Source organism: Colobus angolensis, unplaced genomic scaffold (assembly GCF_000951035.1).
Source record: "Colobus angolensis palliatus isolate OR3802 unplaced genomic scaffold, Cang.pa_1.0 Scaffold5, whole genome shotgun sequence".
NCBI classification, from domain to species: domain Eukaryota; kingdom Metazoa; phylum Chordata; class Mammalia; order Primates; family Cercopithecidae; genus Colobus; species Colobus angolensis.
This window is the reverse complement of record NW_012118487.1, coordinates 171,244-182,233: the sequence shown is the minus strand read 5'-3', so window position 1 is coordinate 182,233 and position 10,990 is coordinate 171,244. Positions and strand designations below refer to the sequence as shown.

At 38.4% G+C, this 10,990-nt stretch overlaps 1 pseudogene; it reads right to left on the bottom strand.

The window, feature by feature from the left end:
* Window positions 1–7,649: 7,649 nt before the first annotated feature.
* On the bottom strand, window positions 7,650–10,439 carry LOC105524489 (annotated as a pseudogene).
* Window positions 10,440–10,990: the final 551 nt, after the last annotated feature.

Below are 10,990 nucleotides of genomic sequence, written 5' to 3'. Positions count from 1 at the left end.
CTTTATATGTTCTGAAGCATATGAAACAAATCACATTTTTCTGAATTATTCAGTAGAAGCTCCGAAATATAACTTTCTCTATGAAGTTTCCTTGTTCAAGCTTTCCTGTTAACATTATAGTTCAAATGAATGACATTCCTTAGCATTATTTTAAAAAACAAGGCTTTGATGGAGCAATAAGTCACTTGTGAAGCACAGGACATCTTTAAAAATTAGCAAGGAGAGAACAGAATTACCAAATGCACTCATTTACTGGCATTTTATTTCTACAGCCATCAGCTCAATTTCTTCTAAAATAAAAGCTAATGAGGACAATGGCATGTCCAAATGCCTTTACTGGATTATATATGCCACAGGTATACCATGTGAGCCCTGTAGCAAATTGGATGTAACATTGTTGATTCTGTATTGTTGGTACATTGGGAATGGGTTTTTATAGATTTTAATTTTCCAGGAAGATTACTAGGGCTATAAGAAGATACATCCAACCACGCTATTTGTCCTTTTGTCTATAAATTTGTCTTTCATCCATTAAAAAGGTGATTGTGTGAGGAGTCCAGCAGACCTTACAACTATAAAACACTGTGAATCTGTGATCCAGAGAGGTAGATGAATAGGACAAACCGATGAATCACCTAAATAGCATCCAGGCATCTCTGTGTGTGCTAAACTGTGCCATAAACGAAAGTAATCATCTTCTCTTCTCTTCCCCACCTCTCTGTAAAGTAACCTCCTGACAGAAGCTTCAACTCTTCTTGTTGTGCTCATGTATTGCAGAGATCAGCTGAGATTTCCCAAGCTCCCTGAAATCTACAGAAGGTCGGCTCGACCCCTATCCCAGATGCTAGAGTTGACCAAGTTCTCTCCACAAACACTTAGCAAATTCCAGGGTGGGAAGGAGAATCTGAGCAAGGAGACAACGATTACATTGTCATGGTCACGTGTGTCTTGAGCTAGTGCTTTACTGGAATTAGTTTATTCTGTTCAGAGTTTCCCACATGTCCTGTCTTTATGTTACACTCATGAGAAAACAGACATAAAGCCAGGCCTCGCCTCCGGTTCCACAGGAGGTTCAGCAACCCACGCCCTCAAGTGACGCCTCTCTCTGCTGAGGCTAAAGAAGATGGTAACAAAGTAAAGAGACGGAGGTTTGGAGTGTGCAAGCAGAGAAACTACACGTGGAAAGGCATCGAAGCAAGAAAGAGCGTGACATGTTCTTAGTACTGAAAGAAAATACAACTGGACTGCAAATATTTTCTCATTCGTGGGATAAAGGGTGGGTGTTTCTACTCCTCCTTTTCAATACATCCCAACAAAACATCTGTGCACTTCTTTAGACAAGACCAAAATGCAAATATTTTTGTTACTATTCTTTGTACTATCACCAAATCAAAATAATATCTTATTTTTGTATAACTCTTTACACTTTTCAAAGCAATTTCCACTGTCTATTTGTCTATTTGTCTATTTCAGAGGCCCCTCACCACCAAGGATAATCAGTGAACTATCGTTTTTGTGGATCCATTTGCGGGTTTCAACAAAAATTAACTATAGAATTTACTGAAACATCAAACATTTTTAAAAATGGAAAATATTATTTTTTTAACCAAAAAGCAAAAAGAGTTGTTTTTCAGACACACTTATTGCATATAGCAAAGCAGCTCATTTGGTGGGTGGGGGTGAGGTATGCCATTTTTTGTCTTACAGCCATGAGAAACAGCATTTTAGAATAATAATAATAATTATTATTATTATTATTATTATATTGAGAAGGAGTCTCACTCTGTCGCCCAGGCTGGAGTGCAGTGGCGCAATGTCACCTCACTGCAAGCTTCACCTCCCGGGTTCACACCATTCTCCTGCCTCAGCCTCCCGAGTAGCTGGGACTACAGGTGCCCGCCACCATGCTCAGCTAATTTTTTTGTGTTTTTAGTAGAGGTGGAGTTTCACCATGTCAGCCAGGATGGTCTTGATCTCCTGACCTCGTGATCCACCCACCTCGGCCTCCCAAAGTGCTGGTATTACAGGCATGAGCCACCGTGCCTGGCCCTGGAATAATTATTTACACATTTATAAATCTTTAAAAAGAATAGAGTATATAACATGTTGAAATAGAATCGTTGTTACACTTTGATAAAACATTAAACAAAAGCCAGGTCTCCCTTTTCACCTTTCTAACCTCCACTTTGGTCTGATGATAGTCATGGGGGTGAGGGATTGAAGGGGATTCAGGTAGTAGGCTCTGGGCCTGCCTAGGCCTTGCCAAGAAGCAGTTACCAGCTTGGCAGTGCATACGTGAAGAAGTACAATTGAACATAAGGCTCTGTTGACTTGCCTGTAAATTGTTCTGTTAGAGTTGGTCCATTTAAAGCAATTATGAATGCATGGGTCAGTGCTATTGGAAAAGAGCACTTTTGTACACTTTCAGAGGCCTCAGAAGCATGTATTCTCCCCATCTGACCCTCCAGATGGTTCCAGGCCAAGCGTCTCTCAGGGAAGGCTGGTTTCTCTCAACGCCCCCTTTCTGTCTGTGTTTCTTGGTTACCAGGCTTGCTTACTTTGTACTATCCTCAGAGCCTGATCTCTGCAATACATGAGCACTTTGTACTTCCTCTGCTTTTTTCCCTACAGAACCTTCCTTTTCTCAAAAGTGCTCATAACCTTCTCTGTGCCTTAGCGATCACAAGACTGAGCACATTTCCTGTTCGCTGAATAAGCTCTATTCAATGCAAATAAATTAAAGAGGAATAAGCAAATTGCTGTAACGCTGTGACTGCTCATTAAGACTCTGAAAAATACTCAGGAGCATAGACTTGTTCCCATAGAAATACAATAAACAGGTCATTGAAATCTTTGAACATGAAATGTCTGCTATGTGCAGAAGTGCTATGTGCAGAAGTGGATTTCATTTTCTCACTGTTTTGATAATTTTTACTCCACACTCCATTAAAATTATTATTTTAAAAAATTAACACAAAGGCTTTCCCTTCTTCTCTGATGGGCACCAGACCGAAGTTGATGTGCAATAAAAAGGAAATATTAATCAGAGTGCAAAGCAGTGGAAAGATGCCCACTGCTTTGCAGATCAGAAATGGACGTCAGGAAGTTTCCTGCAGGTGGTCATGTTATCTCTTTACTCTCTTTGTAAAGAAACAATTTACAAAATAATATTGAGTCTTACCCTAGGAGGAAGGACATCCTGGAGACAATGGCTTTGCCCTGAAGAAGACCGTGCTGTGAAACACCATAGAAATGATATGGTAGTGAGAGTTGTAGGTTGTGGATCCGAGAGCTGGCTCAGCCTTGCCGCCCACCAGTCAAGGGATCTTGGTGAAATCACCAATTCCTCTGAGCCCCAGTTTCCTCATCTGTAACGTGGATTTCATAAAAATAACTTCTTGTATTGTAAGAGTTGAAAGCACGAATATACATATAATGCAAATAATTTCTCATTGGACAAATCACATGAAAAGTACTCAATAAATAAAACATTATTGTTTGTTAGTTCTTGATTTAGAGCCATCTGAGTCTTTTCTGTACCCTTGTAGATAGCTTGGTCAGCTCCATGGAGCAGAGCTGAGTTGAGAGTTTTGGTGGTGGTGAACTGTTAAGGAATAGAATGTTTGATGAACTAATATCCCCTATTCCATGAGTCAACATATCCACTCCTGTAATGGTACTGAGGGAAGACCCTGGGTTGTCGTCACTGTGGCAATGCTAGTGCAATAGCTTAATGGGTTCTTTCTGCTTGTTGCACAGACAAAACAAATTCACTGAGATGGTCACATTGCAGTAAAAAAAAAGGTTTAATTAACACACGGCTGGCCATGCAAGAGATCTAGAGTTATCACTCAAATCAGTCTCTCCAAGAACTCAGAGGCTAGGGTTTCTGTGGATTATGTGGTGTGCAGGAGGCTAGGGAATGTGTGCTGCTGATTGGTTGGGGATGAAATCATAGGGTGTGGAAAGTGGTCCTTGTGCACTGAGTACACCTCTGGATGGGGCCACAGAACCAGTTGTCATGAGTCACAGCTCCAGCTTGAGTCTGTCAGTTGCCAGAATGCAAAAATCTGAAAAACATCTCAAAAGATCAGTCTTAAGTTCTACAATAGAGATGTTATCTGTTGGAGCAATTGGGGAAGTCACAAGTCTTCTGACCTCCGGCCACATGATTCCTGGGCAATAGGGGATTATAGAAACTATAATTCTGCTACATTTTAGAATTCAGGCCCCTCTCATGATCTTAAACTTATGGCCTTTCATTAGTTTCTGGTCCTTGAGCAAGGATGGAGTTGGTTTTAGGGAGGATCTGTCATCATCCTTGCTTTTAAGTTACTATTAACTGAATTTCTCCTATGGTTAGCTTGGCCTAGGAAGGAGCAAAGACAACCAGCCTATTAGGCTAGAAGCAAGATGCAGTCAGCCATATTAGATTTTTCTCACTGTCATAATCTTTGCAAAACCAGTTTCACTACCACCCGGTATAATGCTGGAAATAGCACAGGGCCCAGTTGATACCTACTAACTTGAAATGCTCTGACATACTTGGTAGTAAATTTTTTTAGTAGTAAAAAATCTAAAGTTTAACTGTTGCACACATTGTTTTTTTTAATCATGTAGTAATACAGTTAATTCTGAATGGAAATGAAAAATAACTAAGCAAGAGCAACAGATCATCTGCATTGTTATCCAGACGTATTCCGTTGTTTGCCAAGAAACTGTAAGTTAACCTTTATGAATAAGAACAATGTCTTTGTTCTGCTTATTCTAGATGGAACATACATTCTGTAAGGATTCCCCAATGCCATCCGTGGAATCGGTGTGCTAACATGAATTTTATAAATGTTGAAATTATATTTAGAAATGATAAGAAAACCAAACACCACATGTTCTCACTTACAAGTGGGAACTAAACATTGGGTCCTCATGGACACTGAGGACTAACGAAGGGAAAAAGAAGGGAACAAGGTTTGAAACACTAATGATTTGGTGCTATCCTCACTCTCTGGGCAATGAGATCATTCCTATCCTGAACCTCAACATCATGCAATATACTGTGTGACAAACTGAATCTAAAATAAAAGTGGGTTTTTTAAAAAAGAAATGATACAAATGGAGCAGTATTTAGAGAGTTCATATGCGAGGTGCAGAACAATGATCCTCGTTTTCTTGATTTTCCTTTTGTGTTATTTACAACGAACTGAAATCCTATTTATTTATCCTGTATCATGAAGTTTTTACCAGATAAATTTTAGATTTACCAAGGAGAAATCAAGACTAACATTTAATAGTTTCATACATTTAATATGCAAGTCTGCTTAAGCTAATAAAGGTAAGTTTTAATGTGTATTTTTGTTTAGAAATGCTGATTTATATTCATGTTTAATAAGTAGGGGTGAATGAGCATTTTAGTCGATTCGGTAAAGTGACCTCCAACTCGCTGATCTAGCTTTTGCTTTTCCTGTATTAATTTATGAATAATTTACATTTGGCCCCTGGGCATTACACAATACACAATGACATGGATATCTTGATAAACTGCTAATTAACAATTTTATCAGCAACCTTTCCCCAAAACAGAGCAGATACCATGCTTTAGTAACTTTGTGCTTTTAACTATGTCTAACATAGTGCTTTGCAAGGGGTAGCAAAGGATAAACATTAAGAAATTAATTTCCAGGAGCTACTCAATGAATGTTTCAAATGTCATTTCAAGTACTTTTCATGGGAAACTAAAACCTTGTTATTTCTTCATAAAGGATCGTATTCACTGTTTGTTAGTCTATGCATTTGGACTGTGTGACTTAGCTGCTGATAACTTTAAGCAAACCGAACACTTTTCAACTAAAGACAGTTGTCTTGTAGTGGCAAACTAAATAAAATACATGTAAGAAATGCAACTCAACCAAAAACCTTTATAGAAAATACTTGTAATAAACTCAGAAGTTTTTCTTTAAATTGAGACACAATTTCTGTTGTCCAATTAGAAAATATTTTAAAAATTAAGAAAATCCATTCTTAGGAAGAGCAAAAAAAAAGGGGGGGGCATGGTCATATTCTTCTTGAGAAGTGGGCAGTAACATTATCCTTTAGATAGTAATTGGGCATTACGTAGCAATTATTCCAAAATTGGGCATATTTTTTGACCTAAGAATTACATAAGTAGAAAAATTTAAGGAAGTAACTTTAAATTCAGAAAATCCTTTATAGAAAACAGTGTTCATGAAAATATTATTTATACAGAAAAGAATCAAAGCTTAATTTTCCATCAGAAAGGAAATAATTACTTGTGATATAGCCACATGATTGAATAATATGGACTCATTAAAATGGCTACAATAATCGGGAAAAATATTTAAAATTAAATTACATCAAAAATAGAATATAAAACTCTATTCAACAATGTTAATAATACTTTCTTTGAAATTGAATTATGGATTTTTTTCTCTTTTCTAATTTTATCCATTTATAATCTTTTAACTACTATATACTTGTTTTATAATTTAAGAAAAATAAATTGCTGAGTTCATTGCAGGAATCCTTTTGGAGATTATGCTCTGAATTACTTTGTAGCCCAAGAGGTTATATCATGTGAACTCAAGATAGCAAAGTATGGTTTTAAGAGCTCTCAGATGCAAGGGGATCCATTAAAGATTCTTTGTCTAACCCAGTCAAAGGCAGAGGGGAGAAAATATGTGAAACTCTCGGTCATGTGTAGAGATCTGTGTGTCTGAAGAAGTCAGTATGACTACAGCTTAAACAAAAACAGATGGAATATCCGCAGGTGAACTGAATATATAGACAAGGAACAGATCAAACTTGCCCATGTTCCTCCTCAGGGAAATGGACAGATTTCCAAAACGTTTTGTAAAGAAAAATGACAATATTCGATTTACATTCTACAGAGATCATTGTGATAGGTTAAAGGACCGTGGATTGAATCTAGGAGACCAGTTGAGGAGCTGTGGCTATAGTAGATGGATGTAGTCATGGGGCTTGGATTATGATGGAGAGTGGCAGTGGAGATGGAGGGAGGTAGAGATATTTGAAACATATTGTGAAGATAAAATTAGCAAGACTTTGTGATGGATTGTTAGTGGGAAATAAATGAAAGTGAGACGTCAAGAAATTTACTTTGATTTATAGTAAAGAATTTTGTGTTTTTTTAAAATCACAAGTGACTGCTGAATTTGATTACTGTTTTAGCACCTATAATATGATTATATGATTGTCTTATTATTTCTGTTACTGTGACATGTCATATTTATTGATATTTAAATGTGAAGCCACTTTTGTATTTTCAATATAAATTTCACCAGGTTGTAATGTAATTATTCTTTTTATATATCACTCTTAAATTATTCATTTATGTTTTGCTTAAGGATTTTTTATCTATGTTTAAGACAGATATTGGGCTATCATTTTCTTTACTTATCATGTTCTTCTTAAGGTTGGGTATCAACTGGTGTTTGCCTCATAACAGTAGTTTGGAATAATTTTTTCTTTTTCTATTCTTTGGGAGAGTTTCTATGAGGCTGAGGTTCTTTCTTTCCTAAATATTTGTAAAAATTCACAGTTGATCCATTTATATCTGGAGTTTTCTTGGTGAGAATGTTTTTTAATAAAAGTCTCCATTTGTCAATAGATAATCACATCTTGTATTTATTTGCTTCAATTGTGATGTTCAGGATGTCTGTTAGTTTCCGTTGTAATGAGACATTTATGGAATCCTCTTCTTGTGACCTCATACCCTGGTTACACCTTGGGGATTCACAGTAGTCTCTTGATCCACGGCTTTCAGTTGCCCATCAAGTGCTTTCTGTTGCCCCTCAAGTGCTTTCTGTTTCAACATCTGATCAGCGTTATGAAGCGTGGCTGGGTTATATATTATAATTTTCAGGGCCATTATTAAAACTAACCGTACCATTCTTTTGCTTAATACTTGCAAAAATTTTGCCATCTTCTATCATGCTTTGACATATTTTTCTGCCTTTTAAGGTCTAGGTATCTGCAAATGTTTTGCCATACCTTGTAAGGATAGTGCTAAAAAGTCTTTGTAAGCCTTTGAGTGTTGTTCTTATAAAGAGATAACAAGCGTTGCTTCACCAGCCTTTTTTAGTTATCATAAGTAATAATTTCACTGTGCTTGTTTACCAGGTTCAGATTTTGGAGTTCTGAGGGATTCCTGGTTGAATAGACTTGTGCTAATTCATAGTATGCATTGCTAAGGAACTTAATGAATCCACCAGTAATTTGAGATCTGTATTTGGTAGCTATTGTACTCTGATAAGTAATATCAAGAAAACTATAATCAACTTTTTACGTGATTCTGAAGTCATCCTCACAGAGTTAGCAAGAATTCTCAACAGAAATGTAGTTATAATTAAGCATTTGTCAGGCTGCCCTTTGACCCATTTCCTTGAAACCAAAAGTCCTGTTGCACTGGGTACCAACCACTTGCATCACCACTGTTTCTATAGGTAGGATTTCTGACCTTAAAATCATAGGACTTTTGCTTAAGACAGGATCTCTGACACTGGAATCATAAAGCTTTTGCTTAAGAGTTGCTTAAGCAGATCCTGACTTCCAGCAGGACAAGAGAGGTCAACTGGTCTCAAGGCCCCACAGAAGACCTGAATGAGCATAAGAATACGGTTTCTTCACCTGCTGGCCCCATTACTTCACCCTGCACAATTCAGCCAATCAGTGATCTCTACACTCCAGCCCTTGCCAAAACCCTTAAAATTCCTAGCACCAAACTACTCAGGGAGACAAATTTTGAGTTTTCCGTCTATCTCCTCATTTGGCAGCCCTACAGTGAAACCTCTTTCTCTGCTGCAAATGAGTATATCTATGTATTGACTTGCCACACTCATGGGGCAACAAATTTATGATTTCAATCCAACATGATATGACAACCTGACATGGCAAGAGTGGGTTCAGCTTGTTCAGAAGGTAAAGGACTCTTCAGCCGGTGCAGGTCATCCCTCGCGAGAGGAGTAACATAAACAGTTCTTTGCATCATTGTTTCCTACTTTACAACATGCCTAGGATTTTGTCTTTAATTCAGATATGGTAATGCCAGTAGATCAGGAGTCAAACACCATTGAAAAGATAGTTTGGGCCGGGAATGGTGGCTCACACCTGTAATCCCAACACTTTGAGAGGCTGAGGCAGGCAGATCACTTGAGGTCAGGAGTTCAAGATCAGCCTGGCCAACATGTTGAAACCCATCTCTACTAAAAAATACAAAAATTAATCAGGTGTGGTGGCACAGACCTTTAATCCCAGCTACTCAGGAGGCTGAGGCAGGAGAATCACTTGAGTCCGGGAGGCGGAGGTTGCAGCGAGCCGAGAACACGCCACTGCACTCCAGCCTGGGTGACAGAACAAGACTCCATCTCAATAAATAAATAAATAAATAGAAGAAAAGATAGTTTGTCACTCATGGTTCCCAAGACAGGGGCATGACATACAGAGGGCCACAAGAGGAGGCACACGGGCAGTCAGGAGGGAGAAGGGGAGGAGAAAGTATGGACCAGGGCCAATACTGTCCTTTTTGAGGCAGTATGATCAAGGTACGGTAGAAAAGCTGAGTGGTGGTAGGATTGGATAGTGTGAATAATTTCAGCAGACTCTGAGACATGAGGGTCATCCCTAGTTATCTGGTACCCTTCTCTGGGGCGATTTAGGGCAGGAGGAGAATGTCCTGTGCTGCAGGAGCCTGATGAAGGGAAGCGGATGTGGATATGTACTTGGGATTTGTTGGCTTGCATACCACAGGTGTGCTCACAGGAAATTTGTTAGCCTTCTCTAGGAAATTAGCTAATTAACAGTCTCCCCGCCCCCGGGTCCACAAGACTCCAAACATGTCAAAGCATCGTAAAATACAGAAAGTAGAAAATATGATTAATACAGCTCCATTCTCTTTACAGATATCTGTCATAACCATGTCAAATGCTGAAAGGGTAGGCTTAGAGCATTTTGTCTGCAAACAAAGCTGGCAAAAATCAGCATGTATTCAGGTCAGCTGGTTTGTATTCATCCGCAGCTTGTTATAGCTCCTCTAAGGATGCCAAGTCCTCCCAGGGGCTGTTTTCTTTCCACAAATTCATTTGTTAACTGATGGCATAGTCCAGTAAAAGTATCTGTTGCATATTGAATGTGCTCCCATCACAAGTACTGATGAAAAGTGAAACCTGTGAGAATAGTGTTTCCATGTCAGGAACAGTAGGCATAGAAAACCTCACAAACAAAACAGCAAGAACCCTCAAAAGATGTTCCTGTATATCAGGAGCCCCAAGCACAATACCCAGATGATGTAAGTTCTTTGCAGGGAATTCTCTACTCCAGTCAATCAGTTCACAAAGCTGAGTCATTTGCCCTTGAGTTGAGAGCTGTGGTTCATGGGTCACATATTGCTTTGGGGCAGTCATCATTCCCTGATACAACCCAAGTGGTAGAGGGAGCTTAGGCAGGACTAGGTGGCCACTCTGGGAGGAAGGACTGCTGCAATTTAGCAAAGGGATTCAAACATTTTTCCAGGAGTGGATAAGCTAATTTGCAAGGGACAGAGGCAATAATCCAGATTGTGTGGCACTGGCAAAAAGATAAACCTGTAGATCAGTTGAATAGAATTGTGAGTTCACAAACAAACTCATACATTTACAGTTCATTGACTTGGACAACAGTGCCCAAAATCAATCAATGGGGAAAAAATGGCATGCACCAAATGGTTCTGGGACAACTGAATAGACACATGCAAAAGAATAAATGTGGACCCCCTTGCTCATACTGTTTATAAAGATGAACTCAAAATCTACCATTGCCCTAAATATGAGAGCACCCCAAAAGCACAAGCAACAGCAACAAATATAAATTGGACTACATTAAAATTTAAAAATTTTAAAAATTAAAAAGTTTCTTGATACCACCAAGAAAATGAAAAGACAATCCAGAGAATGGGAAAAAATATTTGAAAATTCACATA